Source organism: Oculina patagonica, chromosome 10 (assembly GCF_052425735.1).
Source record: "Oculina patagonica isolate OP01 chromosome 10, crgOcupat, whole genome shotgun sequence".
NCBI classification, from domain to species: Eukaryota; Metazoa; Cnidaria; class Anthozoa; order Scleractinia; family Oculinidae; genus Oculina; species Oculina patagonica.
The window spans coordinates 1,597,406-1,619,285 of NC_135767.1; the positions used below are offsets into that span (position 1 = coordinate 1,597,406).

Below are 21,880 nucleotides of genomic sequence, written 5' to 3' on the forward strand. Positions count from 1 at the left end.
AAGGGGCTTTGTCACGATTTTAACAGACTTTTGAACAGCCAAAGCTTATATTTGTGTCGTAGGAAACCTAAAAATAATGCATGGTCCATTTCAGTGGCGGATCCAGAACTTCAGATTAGTGGGGGCCCGATCATCCAGACCCTGGAATAAGAGGGGGGCCGCTCTCGAAAATAATTTTTCTTGGCCCTACGGCCTCTATTTTGCCTAAAATTAAGGTGGGGGCCTAGGACCCCCGGGACCCTCTTCTAGATTTGCCACTGCATATTTTTTAACAAAAATCACTGAAACTGTTAAAAAGCGTCTTTGCCTGCGGATGAATAGAATGGAAATGGATTGTAACTTGAAAAATTAAGGCTAAACTTTTCAAGTTGATTCTGCGCATCTTCAAAAAATAAATATCTAGCCGAAGTTGATTTCTATCCAAAAATAAAGATTATATCTTCCTTTAGATGTTCAAAGATAATGTTTGTTATGTGTTTAGTTGCCTACCACTAATTTCAGAGAACAGTTGAGACCAAAAATCCGCGAAATCCCCGTGACATAGCTCCTTTAACTGATGATTTCATTTCAGAATTTGTTTTGTGTTTCTTCCCTGTTTTCTCACAAGCCCACATTTTCAACATCTTTCAACATACTAACCTATACGTTTTCAATTATAAGTTAGCTTTAGGTATGGTGTTCACATGTAAAGCTTAACATTTAAATAACAGCACGGCTTTGTATCTTTTCAGAAAATTGAGTCAAAAAGCCAAGGCTGAGAAATCAGGCAACAACAAGTATTTCATAACTGTAAGGCAAAATAATCTAAGGGTGTGCTGTAATCATTTTGTTAAAGGCTCAAAATAAAGCAATTAAAGAAAATTGCAATGCTTGTAATGTATTTTTCTCGCCGTCTCTCGCTTCAACTGTTGCGCATACTAAGCAATCCCACTGACCACGAAAGAACAACACGGGCTCAGTTATTCTAAAATAAAAGGTGAAAGCGTCACCAGTTGGATTAAAACAACAAGAACAACAACAACAGCAACTTTATTTTTCGAAAGGTCAATTAAAAGGCAGCCCAGGGCTAATGTGGATCAAGTGTTTATACCGTTGGGAGAACAAGGAGCGAAGATACCACAACCAGAAAAATTCGAGTCACTAAATAGGTTCTGCGAGTCGAGGATCATGTGGGCAAGAACAATGGCCAATTCCCTTTACAAGATACGTACGTCTATACAGGGAATCATGGTAGTTGCATTGTATTCATCCTTGTTAGGTCTTCGCGCATGTTTTGCTGAATACAACTACCATGATTCCCTGCCGACACGTCTCACAGTTTCCCTCCAATTTTGAATTGTTAAATACTCGAGGACAGTTTTGGAGCCATATCCTGTCTAGGACGGGTTCATACCATGATTAGAACATATTCATATTCCAAGCTTTAGTTCGCGTCTTCGCAACAAAAAAAAAGCGGGATTTCGCATTCAAAGCTTTAGTTCGCGTCTTCACAACAAATAAAAAGCGGGATTTTATGTTCAATGCTTTATTTCGCTTCTTCGTAACAAATAAAAAGTTAAGCGGGATTTCATGTTCAAAGGCTTTAGTTCGCGTCTTCATAACAAATAAAAAGCGGGATTTGACGTTCAAAGCTTTAGTTCGCGTCTTCACAACAAATAAAAAGCAGGATTTGATGTTCAAAGCTTTAGTTCGCGTCTTCACAACAAATAAAAAGCGGATTTCATGTTCCAATTCTTTTATAACAAAGCTACTCCGAAGTTGGCTGAAAAGAGCGAATTTGGCGAACTTTATAAGCAAGAAGTACAGTAATCGGCAGTGCCTTCCCTAAAACCACAAAACTGCAAAAAGGCCGCCCATAGTTAACTCAACAACGCAAAACAAAAGGATTGATGCGAAAATGTTATTTCAAAATACTTGTAAAGGTACAACAAGAGCTACTTAATGAAGAAGAAAAGCAGTAAATATTTACGGGAAGACACGAAAACTAACACGATTAATGCATTAATTGTACAACATAAAATTAGGCTCAACACTTAAGTAAATTTTGTACCTTTCAGTCTTGGTCTTGTCCTTTCATATATCATTTAACTTGTTAGACTCTCAGCTCACTTTCGTTTCGGTTTCAGCAATGAATAAAATACTTAGTAGTCTTGATGACAGCCCTGGGGCCGTAAACATGTATGCTTAACCCGCGACACACTAGGCGATTTTATTCGCCGATCGCGGCGAATTTGATCGCCAGCCAATGCCGCCAAATTTAATCGCCAATCAGTTCATGCCAGATATCGGCGATTTTATACGCCGGTCGCGGCGATCAGCGAAAATCGAAATCACTCCACCGGGCGGGCACATTTGGCGAATAAAATCGCCAAGTGTGTCGCCGGCTTAACAAAATTCTGTAAACCATTGCTTCGTCCGGCTTGCACAAGGCGAATAATTTCCCCAATAACTATTGCTTCGGGTCTTTCCTTAAACCTTAATTGTTTTCACAATTTTCCAGGATGCGTAGACGACTTTGGAGGTGATTGTTCGAGGAAAATCTTCGGAAGAAAACTCTCACACTCGCTTTCCTCGCGTTTTTCATTCAATTCAAGAAGTGAACACCGTGCCACAAATTTTCCCGCCTCCTCACACTAACACCTCGTTTACATCAAAATGAAATGTCCAGTCGATTTATAGTTAATAAAACAATTATTCCATTCGCCCTTGTTGGCTACGAGTGGTTATAGCCAACTCGGAGTAAACGACGGGAACTTGCACTTAGCTAACTGCAAATGCACACGTCATCTTATATACGCACGGCCGTGCGTAGATAACGAAACACACCATGATCGCTCAATAGGAATTAGATAGGGCTTGCACGCGCTATGTTATAAAACGTTCCATCGCGCACTGATGTTTCGCTTTCCGTGCATGAAAACTCTTTTTTTCCCAGGATAGCTGCTGGCCAACGTCCTTTTGCTGGTGAGAAATTCGGACGAGAGTGAGCGGCATAAATTCTTCTTGGCCACGTTTATTTGCCAGCCCAGTTTCTGCTGTTAGAAAAGGATTTGTTTGAAGCGGTTGCAAAGGCGGGGTTCTGTTGAGCCAACCGAGGAACAAAATTTGAAACCACCGAAAATTTAGCAAACACAAAAACATTATCGGCTCAATAAACCATTTCACAACAGACATTTACATCACTCTGTTTCTTTATTTCACGAGTCCAATGTAGAGTTGACAAAATGGGTTGAGAATTATTTCAATTATTTTTGCCTTGGTCATGCTTTGTTTGCTTTTTCGCGTACTTAGCGTGTTGTGTCCCAACGCAGTTTTGCACGTTTCTTTGTTCTGCTGCGCACGCTTTATTGTGTTAGCGTGTCCTGTGTAATGAGGCAAGTTTCTGAACACGCTTAAAGCGTGCTAAAATCGAAATATTTTGTTTTAAAGTGGAAGCGTGTTGCGAGCGTGCTTTCACCTTTGTCCCTGTTTTCCCGTGGAGGGTCACATTTATAACAAACTCATTGTTAGTTAGGACTCGGTTTGCAGTATAAACCGTTTGTCGTATTTACTAAGTGTGGCCATGTTATGTATCATTGAAATTCAAATGTCAACAAAAGCTTTCTGAACTTAAAAAAATATCTTTGAAAGTAGCCATGAACATATCTGCTTCAGTCATCTCTACTTGAAACCCAAAAGAGCTCAAAAGTAAACAAAGCACTTGATCACTAGAAGCCTTTTTACTCTTCTTAATGGAAACATTTACCAAAATAATGCATCGACTTAAAACCAATATCGCCACCCTCCAAAAATTGTGATTTGCAATCCCTCCAAGTTTCCCTCCAATTTTGAATTGTTAAATACCCGACAACAGTTTTTTTTTAATCGAACCGACGATTTCTGCTTGCCATATCTTCACAGCGGATAAATCGTTCACAGTAAAATGTTACGAAACTTCAACTACACATTACGTTTCTCTACTGAATTTATTGGCGTCTTGACTAAAAAAAATCATAACAAGGTTAAGTGACAATTTCGTATTTTTTGCGTCCTGCATTTGCTCTCTGTTCAGCTAAGTCATTTGCGTCTTTTTCAATCGGCTAAGAAATTAAAACAGACTTTACTGCCTTATTTAAATGCCTGAGAAACTCCTGCTCTGCATACTTACTGCAAAATTCCAAAAAAATCTACGATCGTTACTTTTAGATTTTAAAGCAGCCTTTTCCTGGAGCTACTTAAGGAGGGTTCAACTCTCGGAGGGTTAAGTGGGCCGATCCATAGTAATAAAATAATTGTTTTTTAAACAATTAAAAGTTCGGGAAAGAAATTGGCCTCTGTTTTTTCACATGTATGTATACAGAATAATGGAAAACATCAGAACAGAGTGACATACCTTTGACATGAAGTGTCATTTAACACAAACATCAAATCAATTCAAGACAGCTTGTTGAATCTGTAAGTTTCATTGTTTTGAATTCTTTTTTACTAAGAAGTCAAGTTTCGTTTGAGGTTGCTATTGGTGTTGTTACTTTCGGAGCTTTTATTGAGGGTAAGTCATTTACGTCGTTTTTAATCGGTTAAAGAATTAAAACAACCTTAACTGACTTATTAAAATGTTTCAAAAACTCCTGGTTTGTGTACTTAAGTTATTCATATCAATCGTTTTGCATTTGACAAGATTCCTCATTTACCTTCGCTGCAAGCTAAATCGAGTCCAATCTCGAGAAGAAGTCAAGAAAATGCGTCACGAAATGTCCAATGAAACAGGCTTATGCGCGAGTTTTCGTCCCGGGATGACTTTCGTCCCGGGATGAATTCATCTCAGTGTGGACGATTTCATCCCTGTCCTAAGCACCGGGATGAAACGTGACGAAAAACGCCATGTAAACAGTCTTTCCGGGATGAAATGTAATGTAATGTAAGCACGGGCGAGATGAATTCAACGCAGGCGGGACGACTTATAGTTCCCGGGCATCCCGGGATGAACACGCTCATATAAAATAAAATAAAAATTTATCCCGGGACGAAACTCATCTCAGCTCTCATGTAAAAAGGCCCTAACAAAGAACAGATTAACCTAACTCAACTTATTTTTGCATATTCTTTCTCATTAGAAACTTCGCGTTGATCCTATCATCATTGCTTTAAACATGAAGACTGCTATTTGTATGTTCGTGGTCGCATTGCTCATCATATCTGTGATGTCACGCCATCATCCCGGACTTGAACGTGAGTGAATAGATAAAATTCCCTGGGCTAAGTAAACAGTCGTCTCCAATCAGAAACACTACATCGTCCTCTAAAGCGGTACGTCATCGGAATATTTCAGGTTTTTTCTCGGACATCTCTTGTGCGAGCGAATGTTTACCGAGGCCTAAAAGATTGGCTTTTTACTAAGCAATGTCACGGGAAGTGACATTAAATTATTAAATTAGGGCCTCGAGAGAAGAAAGAAATAAAAAAAGAAGCAAATACACCAAATTATTATTTTTCAACTTCATGTTCATATTTGAAATCTATTTATCACACATTGGCCAAAAACCAAGCTCTTTTAAGGGCAACGCGTTGCACGATCGGGGTCTATAGACGAATAGGCAGCAACGCCAGAACCTTTTGCAAGAGAACACGATGAGTGTCTGTTTAAGGGCATAGTTTTCTTTCTTTGATTTTTTAGACAAGGTAATGAGAAGTGCAAAAATGCCTTACAGCGCGGATAAATCAGCATCAATAATGTCTTAAAGCTTGTAGTGAAGATCCAGTGATATTCGATTGCGAATATGAATGCTGTTAGGGTGTTGGAATCAAGGCTGATATGGTGAGGAAGCTACATGACACACTGGATAACTTTAGAAGGGATCAAGAGAAAAGCCCTGACTGCTGTACTACTGCTCGTATTCTAACACAAAATTCCTTCTTATTATTAGCCCGTCAGATAAAAGGCCCGCCAAACCATCTTGTAGTTTCATTGTAGTTTCATTTGGATATATTTTATCTGAACAGGGCGTTTTATTGGTAATTTTTAACCTCTTTTACATAATGTTATATAAACTTATTCTTTTGTTAATTGTAAACTGTGACTTAAATTACATTAAAAAACTCATTAATAATTCATAAAGAAAATACAAAAGAAATTAATGTTTAATCACAGGGAACCCAAACGCTGTATTAGTTATTTATAATCTTAAAATAAAAATGTTCTTATTTACCTCCTGTGTTTTTGTTATAACCGGTTTGGGAGCGATTTGAATCAGAGCGAAGGCGGTTTACGTTGCGAGTTTTAAACGGTAATCGATCTGTCGCAATGTCAATGCAACGCGCCTCAAGTTTCAATTGCTAAAACCATTAACTATTAACTCTCCTCGCGGGGGGTTTCGTGTTTCAATTTAATGGTCACGAGAAGAGAAGAGAGACAAGGGGTGAAACTTACTACGGGCGGTCGTACAATCTGTGACTACAGTTGATGTGACCAGTCTCGCGCGTGGATATGCGCGAGGAAACACGAGCCGACAGCCGGCAGCCTTTGGCGGCGATTAACGCGACACGCGAAAATCATGGTTCAAATCCATTTAATTTCAACGTTGTTTACTGGTGAGGATTTGAATTTTCATTCTGTTTCGTTCGGCTCTTTTCAAGAAAAAAAAATTGAAAAAATTGAAAACTACAGCAGTGTCAGTGGAAAAACTACATCTGTTAGCGATCTTATTGAGTGTTACCAAACAGCAACCCCAGACAAAGAAAATTGCCTGGCACATTTCGAAATTTGCCGAGTTTCTATGCGACGATGTTACATTTCCTCCTACTTCCGACATTCGCCGGTCCATCCACGCAGATAACAAAGAAAAGAAAGATTTCGGAGACCTACGAAAATACTCTTATTAAGCAATCCACACTGACTCCGCACTGACAAACAAACGTGAAATTTGTCTCGCGCAAAGACCAGGTAATCCGCGTGGAGAGATATGTTTTATATTTCTGACACACGCGACTGTCAACGAAAAACAAAAGAGTCTGTCATGAGAACAAAAGAACCGCTTTGATGATGAACATACACTCTGCAATAAAATCACTTCCGGTCAAGTCAAGTGTAGTCACAGATCGGACGAAAAGCCGCATCATAAAACAACCCAAAACTAATCGGGAAATAGGGAGTCAAAACAAACAAAACAGACTTGACATGATTATTTAACTTTATTTATCCGATCTGTAAAGTTTTGGCAGATTTTGTTGAGAAACAAGAGAATTACGCCTGGAATTCAAGCTACCCTGATTTTTAGTTTCATCCCTTGTCTCCTTCTCTCTTCTCTCCCGCGAGGGGAGTTAATAGTTAATAATAACAGTTAAAGTAAAACTTGAGACATAATTGAGGCGCGTTGTATTGACATTGCGACAGACCGATTACCGTTTAAAACTCGCAACGTAAACTGCCTTCGATTAAATTAAAATCGCCCCCAAACCCGTGAAAAAAGGCACAGGAACGCAGGTAAATAAGAACATTTTTATTTTAAGATTATGAATAACTAATACAGCGTTTGGGTCCCCTGTGGTTTAATGAGTGTCTTTATATCTGATAAAGGCACGGCTAAACTTTACGTCCAATTTTCTAGGCCAAAATAACCCCAAATCTAAATATTAGTGCAAGAATGAGTTGATCTACATCAGAAGATTTTTAAGCCGTTCAATAAATTCGCAGTTCGTGTTTTATCAAGTCTAAAACACTCGGCTGCGCCTCGTGTTTTAAACTTGATAAAACACTGCTGCTCATTTATTAAACATAACGTATTCACAATCTTTTATAGCTAAATAGTCAGACCAAAGTAAATGTTGTTCATTCAAATAACAACATGCTTTTGTTTCTTTTTTTTTTTCAGGAACTTTGTTAAAAACGGATCTTAGTTCAAAAGTCCAGGGCTGGAAATCAGGCAACAACAAGTGTTTTCCTAAGTGAAGTGCAAGAAGCAAATAAGGGAGTTGTATAATCAATTTGTTAAGGCTTCAGAATAACACAGTTCCAAAACAGTATTGTCGTGCTTGTGTTTCCCTCTGTCCAACGTCGCTAGCTCGAACGTGGTGCGTTTGATTGACAACTTTATAATTTCTGCCTGCAACAAAAACCCCTCTCACTTGCCCGTGTAAATTGATTAATTAAACAGCAAGTCGTTGTTATTGTGCCAGAGCATAATTTCCAATAGTTTCCGTCAGATTTTTACTCACTCTGTCACGAATCCTCAATTCAAATAACCAGTCATTGTTTATGTGTGAGAGCATAATCTCACAAAAAACAAAAAAAAACTCTCTTACATGCCCGTGTAAATGTCAGAGCACAATTTTCAATAGTTTCGGCCAGTGTACTCACTCTGTCACGAATCCTCAATTTAAATAACCAGTCATTGTTTTTGTGTGAGAGCATAATCTCCAATAGCTTCAGTCAGAGCTCACTCTTGCTCATGCGTCGTACGATTTATTGACAACTTAATGATTCTGCTTGGAGCAACTGAAATGATCAGTTTCATTATCGTTATACCTCCACAGCAGAAACAGCACACATAAAAACCTTAAAGGGGACTTATTCTTTTCCGAACAGTTCAGTCATAAGCGAGGTGAGTTCTAGTCCTTTAGATCATACAAATGTTGAACTTAAGCTCAAAAAAGTATTTTAACTAACTTTACAGAAAAACTGATATACAATAATATCTAAGGTACTTGATTCATAAATACATTTATCACGCGCATTCAACGATATCATCTTTGCAAAATAATCACTTTAGAAGGATGTTTTCTGCTCTGCATAAAGTAAAATTTTCTTTTCTTTTAATGAACTTTATTTGTTTTGTCATATCTTCCACAGTGAATAATTCGTCTACACCTAAATGTAACAGAAAATTATAATAAAAACTGATAATCAAAAGAGACATTCTTCAAGTTTCTCTGATGATTTTTGCATGGCCGAAATATTTTTTATCATTCAAGAGTATTTTGTCAGTTGAGAATTTTGTCATTAAAGAAATTTTCACCGGTATTTGATATATATAAAACATTTTTCACTGCCTTGTTAAAATGCATGAAAAACATCTGCTCTGTGTACTTACATCGTTTTCCGATCGGTAAAATATAAAAACAGTTTAAGTGACCTTCTGTCCTTAACATTTCAGTCGTTTTGCATTTGACAAGATTCTCCATTAGCTTCCATTGAAGGCTACAACCCCAGTCAAAAGTGTTGGGAAGGTGGCTTAGTTTGCGCTCCACACCATACACACCATATTGTCTATCATGATGTTCAGTAATACCTCAACATTGTTATGGGGGAGAGGGGGCCCATCCACGCTTTGTGCGTACCTTTAGATTAGATGTATTTAAAAGTTGTTGAAATCAAAGCGTTCATGTACAACCTTCCCAAGGACTATTGTCTTGGGTTGAAGCTCCAGTCCAGTGTTGAGAACACCCCGAGAAATTACGTCACAAAGAGTCCAACGGAACAGGCTTCGGTGCGCTGTAAAAACAGAGAACATAGACTTCATTTAAGAGATTTTACTTTCTTTCTCGTTAGAAACGTTGCGTTGGTCCATTGCTGCAAACATGAAGACTGCTATTTGTATGTTCATTGTCGCACTGCTGATTATATCTGTGACGTCACGACCCTATGCCGGACCTGATCGTGAGTTATTAGATAAAGACCGCTGGCCTTTGTAAACAGACCAAAAATATTTCATTTTAATGACGTAGCGCTAAAGCGATCCATAAAGTGTCGCTGATTGGTTTGTAATGACGTCACAGGCGCAAGTAAGAACCAACCTGACACACTATTTGACTTGTGGAAGGTGGGATGTTTCGTTTTTATCTCGGACATCTTTTGGGCGGGGATCAAATTTGGGCCAAAAGGGGAGTAAATATGGAAAAAAAAGTTGCACGCCACCAAACTATTAATTTCAATTTAAAAATTCTAAATTTAACATAGGCCAAAATTAAGAAGAAGCCTTTTTAAGGGCAACATGCATGTGCATGATCGGGGCCTATCGGTGAATAAAACGAAACGACAAGAGAACCAATTGATAGCGTCTATATACAATAGATTTTGACGAGTGTCTGCTAAAAGCCATTGCCTTCTTTCTTTGATTACTTTAGATGAGATTATGAGAAGTGTTGAAATTCCTTACGAGGCGGATAAACCAGCCACGATGAAAGGTCAAGGGACACAGTTCCGCAGAACGACGTGTGACGTTCAATGTGTTGAAGATTGTCAAAAAGATCCAGGGATGCTTGATTGCGAATGGGAATGCGGCTGCGCATGAGGGTGTTTGAACCAAGGCTAATATGGTAAGTATAAAGTCCCCAGTTGTTGGGGTTGTTTCATGTCATGACACTTAAAGGGGCTTTGTCACGATTTTAACAGACTTTTGAACAGCCAAAGCTTATATTTGTGTCGTAGGAAACCTAAAAATAATGCATGGTCCATTTCAGTGACGGATCCAGAACTTCAGATTAGTGGGGGCCCGATCATCCAGACCCTGGAATAAGAGGGGGGCCGCTCTCGAAAATAATTTTTCTTGGCCCTACGGCCTCTATTTTGCCTAAAATTAAGGTGGGGGCCTAGGACCCCCGGGACCCTCTTCTAGATTTGCCACTGCATATTTTTTAACAAAAATCACTGAAACTGTTAAAAAGCGTCTTTGCCTGCGGATGAATAGAATGGAAATGGATTGTAACTTGAAAAATTAAGGCTAAACTTTTCAAGTTAATTCTGCGCATCTTCAAAAAATAAATATCTAGCCGAAGTTGATTTCTATCCAAAAATAAAGATTATATCTTCCTTTAGATGTTCAAAGATAATGTTTTTTATGGGTTTAGTTGCCTACCACTAATTTCAGAACAGTTTAGACCAAAAATCCGCGAAATCCCCGTGACATAGCTCCTTTAACTGATGATTTCATTTCAGAATTTGTTTTGTGTTTCTTCCCTGTTTTCTCACAAGCCCACATTTTCAACATCTTTCAACATACTAACCTATACGTTTTCAATTATAAGTTAGCTTTAGGTATGGTGTTCACATGTAAAGCTTAACATTTAAATAACAGCACGGCTTTGTATCTTTTCAGAAAATTGAGTCAAAAAGCCAAGGCTGAGAAATCAGGCAACAACAAGTATTTCATAACTGTAAGGCAAAATAATCTAAGGGTGTGCTGTAATCATTTTGTTGTTAAGGGCTCAAAATAAAACAGTTATAAAGAGAATTGCCGTGCTTGTGTTGTATTTTTCTCGCTGTCTCTCACTACAACTGTTGCTTAGCAAGCCCACTGACCACAAAAGAACAACATGGGCCAGGAGGTCGTCACCTTTTATTTTATTTTAATGTAAAAGGTGACGACCACACCAGTAGGATCTATATCATCAGGATCAAGTATTAATACCGTTGGGATCGGAGAACAAAGAGCAAGGATACCACAACCAGCAAAAGTCGAGTCACTAAACAGGTTTTACTAGTCGAGGATCATCTGGGCAAGAACAATGGCCACTTCTTTTTATAGGAGACGTGTGCAGGGAATCACGGTAGTTGCATTGTATTCAGCCTTGCCAGGTCTTCGCGCATGTTTTGCTGAATACAACTACCATGATTCCCTGCCGACACGTCTCACAGTTTCCCTCCAATTTTGAATTGTTAAATACTCGAGGACAGTTTTGCAGCCATACCCTGTCTAGGACGGGTTTATACCATGATTAGAACAAACGAGCTTGTCAAAAACCATACAATATACCCTATCCAGCGGCAAGTCCCCGTATAGGCCATATGAGAGAGAGTCACCCCCCCCCCCCCCGAGCAGATCAGTTTTACGTGCATAGCAGAGAAAAGGAGACTCCTTGTATTAGCTCATTAGCGCTTTTGCCACCCAGAAACTTTGCAGTTTTTGAAAGCTAATATCTACTTCAATAAGTTATAACAAGAACAGAGCTGAAATTTCCCGCCGATTAATTTATGTATAGGTGTTAGTTAGATTAATTAATGTATAGTTGTGTAGCTGTATGGGTGCAAAAGCACCTATACAACTAGCTTTACGATAACACAAGATTGTGTTATTTCAAAATCTGCCTTTTTTCTGAAAGATACTCCGAAACAGAGTCAGTTCGTATATACCTGATTGAAGGAACGTGACCCGTGAAAAGCTCAAACCATGAATTGAACGATAAGACCGAATGGGACCAGTTATGGATAGATAGCATTGGTAAGCTTGGCACATTCGCTATCTCCAATCCTCTCTATTTATCTCTGCTAACAAGTATTTGACAGTATCTACAGTCCAGCGTTTAGCCACAAATATTGAATTAATCCAAGTCTCCAACCATCAAATAAAGGGGTTTCTGCTTTTTAATTGTCATTTCGATTCGTCGTGGAAATCGAGCTTGATTGTGGGAGAAAGATTTGACTCGTTTATTTTGGAGAGCTAGAGTAAATTCGTGCATGATCGCCCTCGCTGTCTAGCTACAACCCCTCGAGGTATAATTATATATTGGCGCTTTACAGTCTACCAAACACAAAAGAGAGAATTCAAATACCCCCTCTGAGAGGTCGGCTTTCTTTCCCAACGATACGCCATCTTTTGTAATTTACGACCCGAAATTGCTTTACAGTCTACCAAACACGAGAGAGAATTCTAAACACCCTAGAAGTCGGCTTTCTTTCACATCTCTACGCCAGCTTTTGTGATTTATGACCTATACCCAATCAACCACTGAGAGTTAAGTACCAACTCTGAGAATTAACATTCAAAGTTGTTTTGGTCTGTAAGTGTTATCGGAACATCTCAATCTTCGACCAATAGGAAGAGACCAATTATTAGCAGAATGCTTTATTGATTAATGAAGATATATATCATTAGTTGGAGCAACCTTCCAACATCCACTCCAACAGTTTGTTTCGGAACTTTACACAGTTAAGGTGAGTTTTCGTTTCACTAAGTTCTGCTGGTGTTGTTGCATCGGATTCTTAGCCTTTTTCCTTTATTTTAATGTTCTTATCGATACAATGTTTATCAATGGTAAAAAAGAAAAGGTAATTTATTTACCCAAGCAAGAGCTCTCAGGAGCTCGTTAGGACGTGTACGTGCATCAACGATGCAATTGGAATTTTGATTGTCGGTTTTTATGGAGGGAGGAAAACTGTAGAACCCTTAAAAAAAAAAAACCTCAAAAGAGCAAGAACGAAAACAACAGCAAACTCAACCAACTTATAAAGCCGAGGAGGCCAGGATCCAACCCTGAACCACGTTGGTAGGAGGCAAGCGCTCTCGTCACAACGCCCTTGCTTCCCGGTTTTGCATGTAGCTGTTAACGAATTAACGAACTACCGATACTCAGGGTTTACCAGGGCTCTGGGGTGAACGAAGAGTTAAATTAGTCATGATTCGTGAACCTTGCGTCTTTGTTTCAGTTCTGTTGTTGGTTTGGAACAGAAGAAACTTATGTCAGCTATTTTGTCGCGTATATGATCGTAACAGAATGATGTGCAACGCTGAAAACACATTTCTGCGGTTTTACTCCTTCCGAACGTAACAGTCTAAACAGGATCACCTTGATTTTTGCGTGAACGTAAAAAAGGTTATTATTAGTAACGAGTGAAAAGGCCAAATTATTTTACGTGATTCAATTTTGCAAAGCGGTGAAGGGAACCCTCGACAGTTTTTTCAATTTCTATGGATTCCTCTCGCGAAATCATTTTTAATGGACTATTTCAGTTTGTTTCAAGAATCAACTTAAAAAGTTTCTCTTTTTTACTTTTTATTGCTATTTCGAGTCACGATGGAAATCGAGCTTGGTTATAGTGGAAAATGTTGACTGGTTTATTTAGGAAAGAGCAAACTCGTGCAGAATGTTTTCGGCGATGTTTAAAACCCCTCAAGGGATCATCATAAACTGGCGCTTTACAGTCTACCATACACAAAAGAGAGAATTCTAAATACCTCACTGCATGCATATGAGAAGATGGCTTTCTTTCTCAACTTTACGCCATCGTTTGTGATTTACGACCCGAAATTTCTTTTACAGTCCATCAGTCACAAGAGAGAATTCTAAACATCGTTGAAGTCGGCTTTCTTTCACAACTCTACGCCATCTTTGTGATTTATGACTTAAACCCAACCAACCACTGAGAGTTAAGTACCGACTAAATAACTTTCAAAGTGTTTTGGTCTAAATAAGCAGACCAGTGTTACGGGCAAATTAAAGCAGAGAATAACATATCTTTCGACATGTGGTCTTTCTTCTTACGATGAGAATGTGCCTTTACATAATTAGAAAAAATTGAATGGTTTATTGTGGAGACGGCAAATTCGCGTAGAATGCTTTTTAATGTTAAAAACCCGTCGAGGAATGATCATATATTGGCGCTTTACAGATGGTTTACCAAGCACAAAAAGAGAATTCTGAATACCCTAGAAGTCGGCTTTCTTTTGTAACACTACGCCAACTTTGTGATTAATGACCTAAACTCAATCAACCGTGAGAGTTAAGTACCATTTCTGAGATATTAATAACTATTAAAGTTGTTTTGATCAGTTAGTGTTATCGGAACATCTCAATCCTCGAACAATAGAACCAGAACAATTATTAAAAAATGCTTTATTGTTAAATGAAGATATGTCAGATGTAGATCATTAGTAATTATAGAAATCGAGCTTCATTATGGAAGAAAATGTTAACTGGTTTATTTAGGAGAGAGCAAATTCGTGTAGAATAGGAGATGTCAACAACCCCCAAGGAATCATCATAGATTGGCGCTTTGTAGTCTACCAAACAAAAAAGAGAGAATTCTAAATACCCTACTGCATGAGAAGATGGCTTTCTTACTCAACGTTACGCTCTCTTTTTTTAAGAGGCAAAACTCCTGAGAAAATCACTGAGCCTAAACAAACACTTTAAGAATTTTGCCTTCGGGGATTGCCTCATACATATCTAAAAAATGGCACGGTAAGTTATTAACGTCATTGCCAATCGGTCAAAGAATTGAAACATATTTTACTTCCGTATTAAATGTCTGTGTACTGACGAAATCATTCAGAATAATCGTTAAGCATTTTATGAGATTCGTCATTAGTCTCCACTACTAGCCCCGCTGCGAAGCAGGTGCCTTGTAGAGTTTTATGGGAATTGCGAAGGGCGCGCGTGGCCGTCTCGCACCTTTCGCATTTCCATGCGCGCGCTCGAAGCTACGCAGGCTACTCCACTGCGAACTAGATCCAGTCCAAACTCGAGAACATGTCAAGCAAATACGTCACAAAGTGTCCAACGAAACAGCTTGATGCACACACGTATTCGGTTCGCTGCTTACAAAAAATATAGACTGCTATCTCGTAACGGATTTGTGGTTTTTCTTTCTCGTCAGAAACGTTGCGTTGGTCCTATCATCATTGCTGCAAACATGAAGACTGCTATTTGTATGTTCGTTGTCGCACTGCTGATCATATCTGTGACGTCACGCCCTCATGCCGGACCTGAAGGTGAGTTAATAGATAAAGACCGCTGGCCTTTGTAAACAGACGAAAAATATTTCATGTTAATGACGTAGCGCTAAAGCGATCCATAAAGTGTCGCTAATTGGTTTGTAATGACGTCACAGGCGCAAGTAAAAACCAGCCTGAGACACTATTTGACCTGTGAAGGGTGAAATGTTTCGTTTTTATCTCGGACATCACTTGGGCGGGGGGTCAAAATTAGGCCTAAAGGGGAGTAAATATGGAAAAACAAAGTTACACACCACCAAACCATTAATTTCAATTTAAAAATTCTAAATTTAACATAGGCCAAAATTAAGAAGAAGCCTTTTTAAGGCCAACGTTTGCATGATGGGGGGCCTATCAGCGAGATCGTCTATATGCAAATAGATTTTGACGAGTGTCTGCTAAAAGCCATTGTCTTCTTTCTTCGATTACTTTAGATGAGATTATGAGAAGTGTTAAAATACCTTACGAGGCGGACAAACCAGCCACCATGAAAGGACAAGGAGCACAGTTCCGCAGAACGACGTGTGACGAAGGATGTATTAAAGACTGTATCGAGTCGCGCATTGATCCGGATTGTGAATGGGAATGCGGCTGTGCATGAAGGAGTTTGAACCAAGGCTAATATGGTAAGTATTAAGTCCCCAGTTGTTTGGGTTGTTTCGTGTCATTACACTTAAAATGGCTTTGTCAGCCAAAGCTTAACAATTGCTATATGAGAGCACTGAAACGGTTGAAAAGCGTCTTTGCCTGCAGATAGGTAGAATGGAAATAGATTGCAACTTGAAAAATTAAGGCTAACCTTTTCAAAAAGTTTCTGCGCATCGTCAAAAAAGGAATATTTAAAGCCGAAGTAGATTTCTATCCGCAAATTAAGGTTATATCTTCCTTTAGATGTTCAAAGATAATGTTTTTCATGGGTTAAGTTACCTAGCACTAATTTCAAAACAGTTTAGGCCAAAAATCCGCGAAATCCCCGTGACGTAGCTCCTCTTACTTTTGATTTTATTTCAGAATTTGTTTGTTTCTTTTTCCCCGTATTCTCACAAGCCCACATTTTCAATATCTTTCAACATATACCAACTTATGCTTTTTTTAATTGCGAGCTACAAATTTAGGTACTGTGTTCACATATAATTCTTTCCATTAAAATAACAAGGCACGCATTTGTTTCTTTTTTTTTTTCAGAAACTTGAGTCCAAAATCCAAGGGTGAGAAATCAGGCAACAACAAGTGTTTCATAAGTGTGGTGCAAAATAATTTAAGGGTGTGCTGTAATCATTTTGTTAAAGGCTCAAAATAAAGCAATTAAAGAAAATTGCAATGCTTGTAATGTATTTTTCTCGCCGTCTCTCGCTTCAACTGTTGCGCATACTAAGCAATCCCACTGACCACGAAAGAACAACACGGGCTCAGTTATTCTAAAATAAAAGGTGAAAGCGTCACCAGTTGGATTAAAACAACAAGAACAACAACAACAGCAACTTTTTTTTTCGAAAGGTCAATTAAAAGGCAGCCCAGGGCTAATGTGGATCAAGTGGATCATGTGGGCAAGAACAATGGCCAATTCCCTTTACAAGATACGTACGTCTATACAGGGAATCATGGTAGTTGCATTGTATTCATCCTTGTTATAGGTCTTCGCGCATGTTTTGCTGAATACAACTACCATGATTCCCTGCCGACACGTCTCACAGTTTCCCTCCAATTTTGAATTGTTAAATACTCGAGGACAGTTTTGCAGCCATATCCTGTCTAGGACGGGTTCATACCATGATTAGAACATATTCATATTCCAAGCTTTAGTTCGCGTCTTCGCAACAAATAAAAAGCGGGATTTCACATTCAAAGCTTTAGTTCGCGTCTTCACAACAAATAAAAAGCGGGATTTTATGTTCAATGCTTTATTCCGCTTCTTCATAACAAATAAAAAGTTAAGCGGGATTTCATGTTCAAAGGCTTTAGTTCGCGTCTTCATTACAAATAAAAAGTTAAGCGGGATTTCATGTTCAAAGCTTTTAGTTCGCGTCTTCACAACAAATAAAAAGCAGGATTTGATGTTCAAAGCTTTAGTTCGCGTCTTCACAACAAATAAAAAGCGGATTTCATGTTCCAATTCTTTTATAACAAAGCTACTCCGAAGTTGGCTGAAAAGAGCGAATTTGGCGAACTTTATAAGCAAGAAGTACAGTAATCGGCAGTGCCTTCCCTAAAACCACAAAACTGCAAAAAGGCCGCCCATAGTTAACTCAACAACGCAAAACAAAAGGATTGATGCGAAAATGTTATTTCAAAATACTTGTAAAGGTACAACAAGAGCTACTTAATGAAGAAGAAAAGCAGCAAATATTTACGGGAAGACACGAAAACTAACACGATTAATGCATTAATTGTACAACATAAAATTAGGCTCAACACTTAAGTAAATTTTGTACCTTTCAGTCTTGGTCTTGTCCTTTCATATATCATTTAACTTGTTAGCCTCTCAGCTCACTTTCGTTTCGGTTTCAGCAATGAATAAAATACTTAGTAGTCTTGATGACAGCCCTGGGGCCGTAAACATGTATGCTTAACCCGCGACACACTAGGCGATTTTATTCGCCGATCGCAGCGAATTTGATCGCCAGCCAATGCCGCCAAATTTAATCGCCAATCAGTTCATGCCAGATATCGGTGATTTTATACGCCGGTCGCGGCGATCAGCGAAAATCGAAATCGCTCCACCGGGCGGGCACATTTGACGAATAAAATCGCCAAGTGTGTCGCCGGCTTAACAAAATTCTGTAAACCATAGCTTCGTCCGGCTTGCACAAGGCGAATAATTTCCCCAATAACTATTGCTTCGGGTCTTTCCTTAAACCTTAATTGTTTTCACAATTTTCCAGGATGCGTAGACGACTTTGGAGGTGATTGTTCGAGGAAAATCTTCGGAAGAAAACTCTCACACTCGCTTTCCTCGCGTTTTTCATTCAATTCAAGAAGTGAACACCGTGCCACAAATTTTCCCGACTCCTCACACTAACACCTCGTTTACATCAAAATGAAATGTCCAGTCGATTTATAGTTAATAAAACAACTATTCCATTCGCCCTTGTTGGCTACGAGTGGTTATAGCCAACTCGGAGTAAACGACGGGAACTTGCACTTAGCTAACTGCAAATGCACACGTCATCTTATATACGCACGGCCGTGCGTAGATAACGAAACACACCATGATCGCTCAATAGGAATTAGATAGGGCTTGCTATGTTATAAAACGTTCCATCGCGCACTGATGTTTCGCTTTCCGTGCATGAAAACTCTCTTTTTTCCCAGGATAGCTGCTGGCCAACGTCCTTTTGCTGGTGAGAAATTCGGACGAGAGTGAGCGGCATAAATTCTTCTTGGCCACGTTTATTTGCCAGCCCAGTTTCTGCTGTTAGAAAAGGATTTGTTTGAAGCGGTTGCAAAGACGGGGTTAACCAACCGAGGAACAAAATTCGAAACCACCGAAAATTTAGCAAACACAAAAACATTATCGGCTCAATAAAACATTTCACAACAGACATTTACATCACTCTGTTTCTTTATTTCACGAGTCCAATGTAGAGTTGACAAAATGGGTTGAGAATTATTTCAATTATTTTTGCCTTGGCCATGCTTTGTTTGCTTTTTCGCGTACTTAGCGTGTTGTGTCCCAACGCAGTTTTGCACGTTTCTTTGTTCTGCTGCGCACGCTTTATTGTGTTAGCGTGTCCTGTGTAATGAGGCAAGTTTCTGAACACGCTTAAAGCGTGCTAAAATCGAAATATTTTGTTTTAAAGTGGAAGCGTGTTGTGAGCCTGCTTTCACCTTTGTCCCTGTTTTCCCGTGGAGGGTCACATTTATAACAAACTCATTGTTAGTTAGGACTCGGTTTGCAGTATAAACCGTTTGTCGTATTTACTAAGTGTGGTCATGTTATGTATCATTGAAATTCAAATGTCAACAAAAGCTTTCTGAACTTAAAAAAATATCTTTGAAAGTAGCCATGAACATATCTGCTTCAGTCATCTCTACTTGGAACCCAAAAGAGCTCAAAAGTAAACAAAGCACTTGATCACTAGAAGCCTTTTTACTCTTCTTAATGGAAACATTTACCAAAATAATGCATCGACTTAAAACCAATATCGCCACCCTCCAAAAATTGTGATTTGCAATCGTGAAACAGTTTCCTAGTTTCCAAATAGTAGGTTTCATTTCATTTTTGAAAAGTCACGTTAGGTTGTCATTAACTGTCCTTCTCATTTACTAAGTGCTTTTAAACAGTCACGTTATGTTTCCTTGAAACTCAAATGTCAACAAAAGCTTTCCCTGAACTTAACCAATTATCTTTAAATGTAACCATTAACAAACCTCCTTCGTCATCCCTACTTGGAACCCAAAAGCAAACAAAGCACTGGATCAATTACAGACTTTTTAAATTTTGTAAAATGGGAATATGTTGCTATGGGAAAAAATCAGCTTATCAGAAATTTACCAAAATAATGCATCGACTTAAAACCAATATCGCCACCCTCCAAAAATTGTGATTTGCAATCGTGGAACAGTTTCCTAGTTTCCAAATAGTAGGTTTCATTTCAAATAATTTATTACTCGCTAAACCCGGTTTCGTTAGAAAAACAACATTGATCGCCTTCTCATTTCGTGATCTGTAATGGTGAACAATTAGCGCCATGTCATGTGAGACCATTCAGATAAACGTTTCGTCTGCTTAGGAGAAAGTATTTTCCTTAAAAGTCAGTTTAGTTGACATTTACTGTCCTCTTCATTTACTCTTTGCTTTTAAACAGTCTCGTTATGTATCCTTGAATTTAAGATGTCAACAAAAGCCTTCTGAACTTAACTAATGATGTTCGTAGGTAACAACTGGCACCCCTGCTTCGTCATCATTACTTCGTAGTGTTTGCTAATTTATTTTTTAAAAAATGAAATTTTTGAGCGTTATTTTCGCCTTGTTTTAGCCTGTAATTTGAGTTTCAAAATACAAAAATAACTGCTAGTATTAACACTCTCTATGGCTGCTTATACTTTTGTTAAAGATTACCTTATTATAGGAAATTAACGCTTGTATAAATTAAAGTATTTGAAATTAACGCGAATCGAAGTAAAAATTACTTCTCAATAAAGGAACTAACGCGAAAGAGAGAATAACATTTTAAAATGAAGGAAATTAACGCGACGTACACAAAGAAAAACACTTGTTGAGATAACAGGAAGAAGTTTATTTCAACACTAGGCGTATAATCCGAGATGGAAACGATGTTCGTAATACTAAACCCAAATCTATGGTTTAAGCGAAGGAATCTCACCGCTTTGAGCGGTCCACCCTAATGAAATAATGCTTTTTCCTAGGAGTTAAGAACGTCTGGACTGTATCGAAAAATTGGGGCCAAAATAATGGAAATTAAGGTGGCGGAAATTAACGCTCCACTAAATTAACGGTGCTGAAATTAACGTTAACGAAAATTAACGCGACTTAAATTAACGCGAATTTTTGAAATTCGCGTTAATTTCATGAAGCGTTAATTTCCTATAATAAGGTATATGATAAGTGAGAATTTGCAGTTTTTTGAACTCGGCGAAAATTCTATATTTATGGGAAGGTGAATGCAACTAAGCATGCGCTGTTTGCAGGCCCAACTGGCGCCAGTAAGTCTAGATAGCTGAAACCAGCAATTAAACACAATTTTCTTTCTTGACAGATGCCAATTTTATATTTGATCGATACTATCGAGGGCCACGTAAAGCACAGAAAGCCACCGATTGCATTCAGTTCTTCACAGAGAGCTAACCAGTAACGAAGGCTTATAAGAGAAGAAGATAACACCTGAACGAGAAAATCCCACTGTGGTGAGTCATGTTTGTGGCAAATTTTGCAATATTAACACTGAGCTAGTTAATATGGTTGCTCGCGTTTTCGTGCTCTAAAGCCATGCCAAACGAGTTCATGACGATAGTTCTCACTCAAAACCGTTCCTGTTCATTTTGCAAATTACAAGGCTCCAAAACATATTTTACTTTTGCAAAGCCGACCGCAAATAAAAAAAAATTATAGCAAAATCGTACATCTACAAAGTCAAAGAAAACAGTTCATGCTAGAATTTCTTCTTCTTGGATTCTGTTAGTGAGGAAACCTATGGATGTTTTTAGCCTAATGATTTATTAGGCAAGATATGTCCTGACCGATCCTGAGAAGATCGATCGTTTTTAGCCCTTTTAAGCTTTACATGTAATTGTTAAAAATATATTCGAAGAATTCCATTAAAAAAATTAAAATTCATATGCGATATTTTTATATTTTTGTGTTTATTTGAATGGCTGCGGATATTTTACTTGTTAATATAGTAGTCAAGGATGCGAAATTGTATGCACCGTTTTAGCGCACTGTGCCTTTACGC

At 38.5% G+C, this 21,880-nt stretch overlaps 1 long non-coding RNA gene across 1 annotated transcript; it reads left to right on the top strand.

The window, feature by feature from the left end:
* The first annotated feature begins 12,835 nt into the window (after nucleotides 1-12,835).
* LOC144667159 (uncharacterized) lies at nucleotides 12,836-16,774 on the top strand. Its single transcript, XR_013573286.1, has 4 exons — nucleotides 12,836-12,904; nucleotides 15,347-15,461; nucleotides 15,899-16,094; nucleotides 16,650-16,774. It is a non-coding gene; the product is annotated as an uncharacterized LOC144667159 (long non-coding RNA).
* The last annotated feature ends 5,106 nt before the right edge of the window (nucleotides 16,775-21,880 follow it).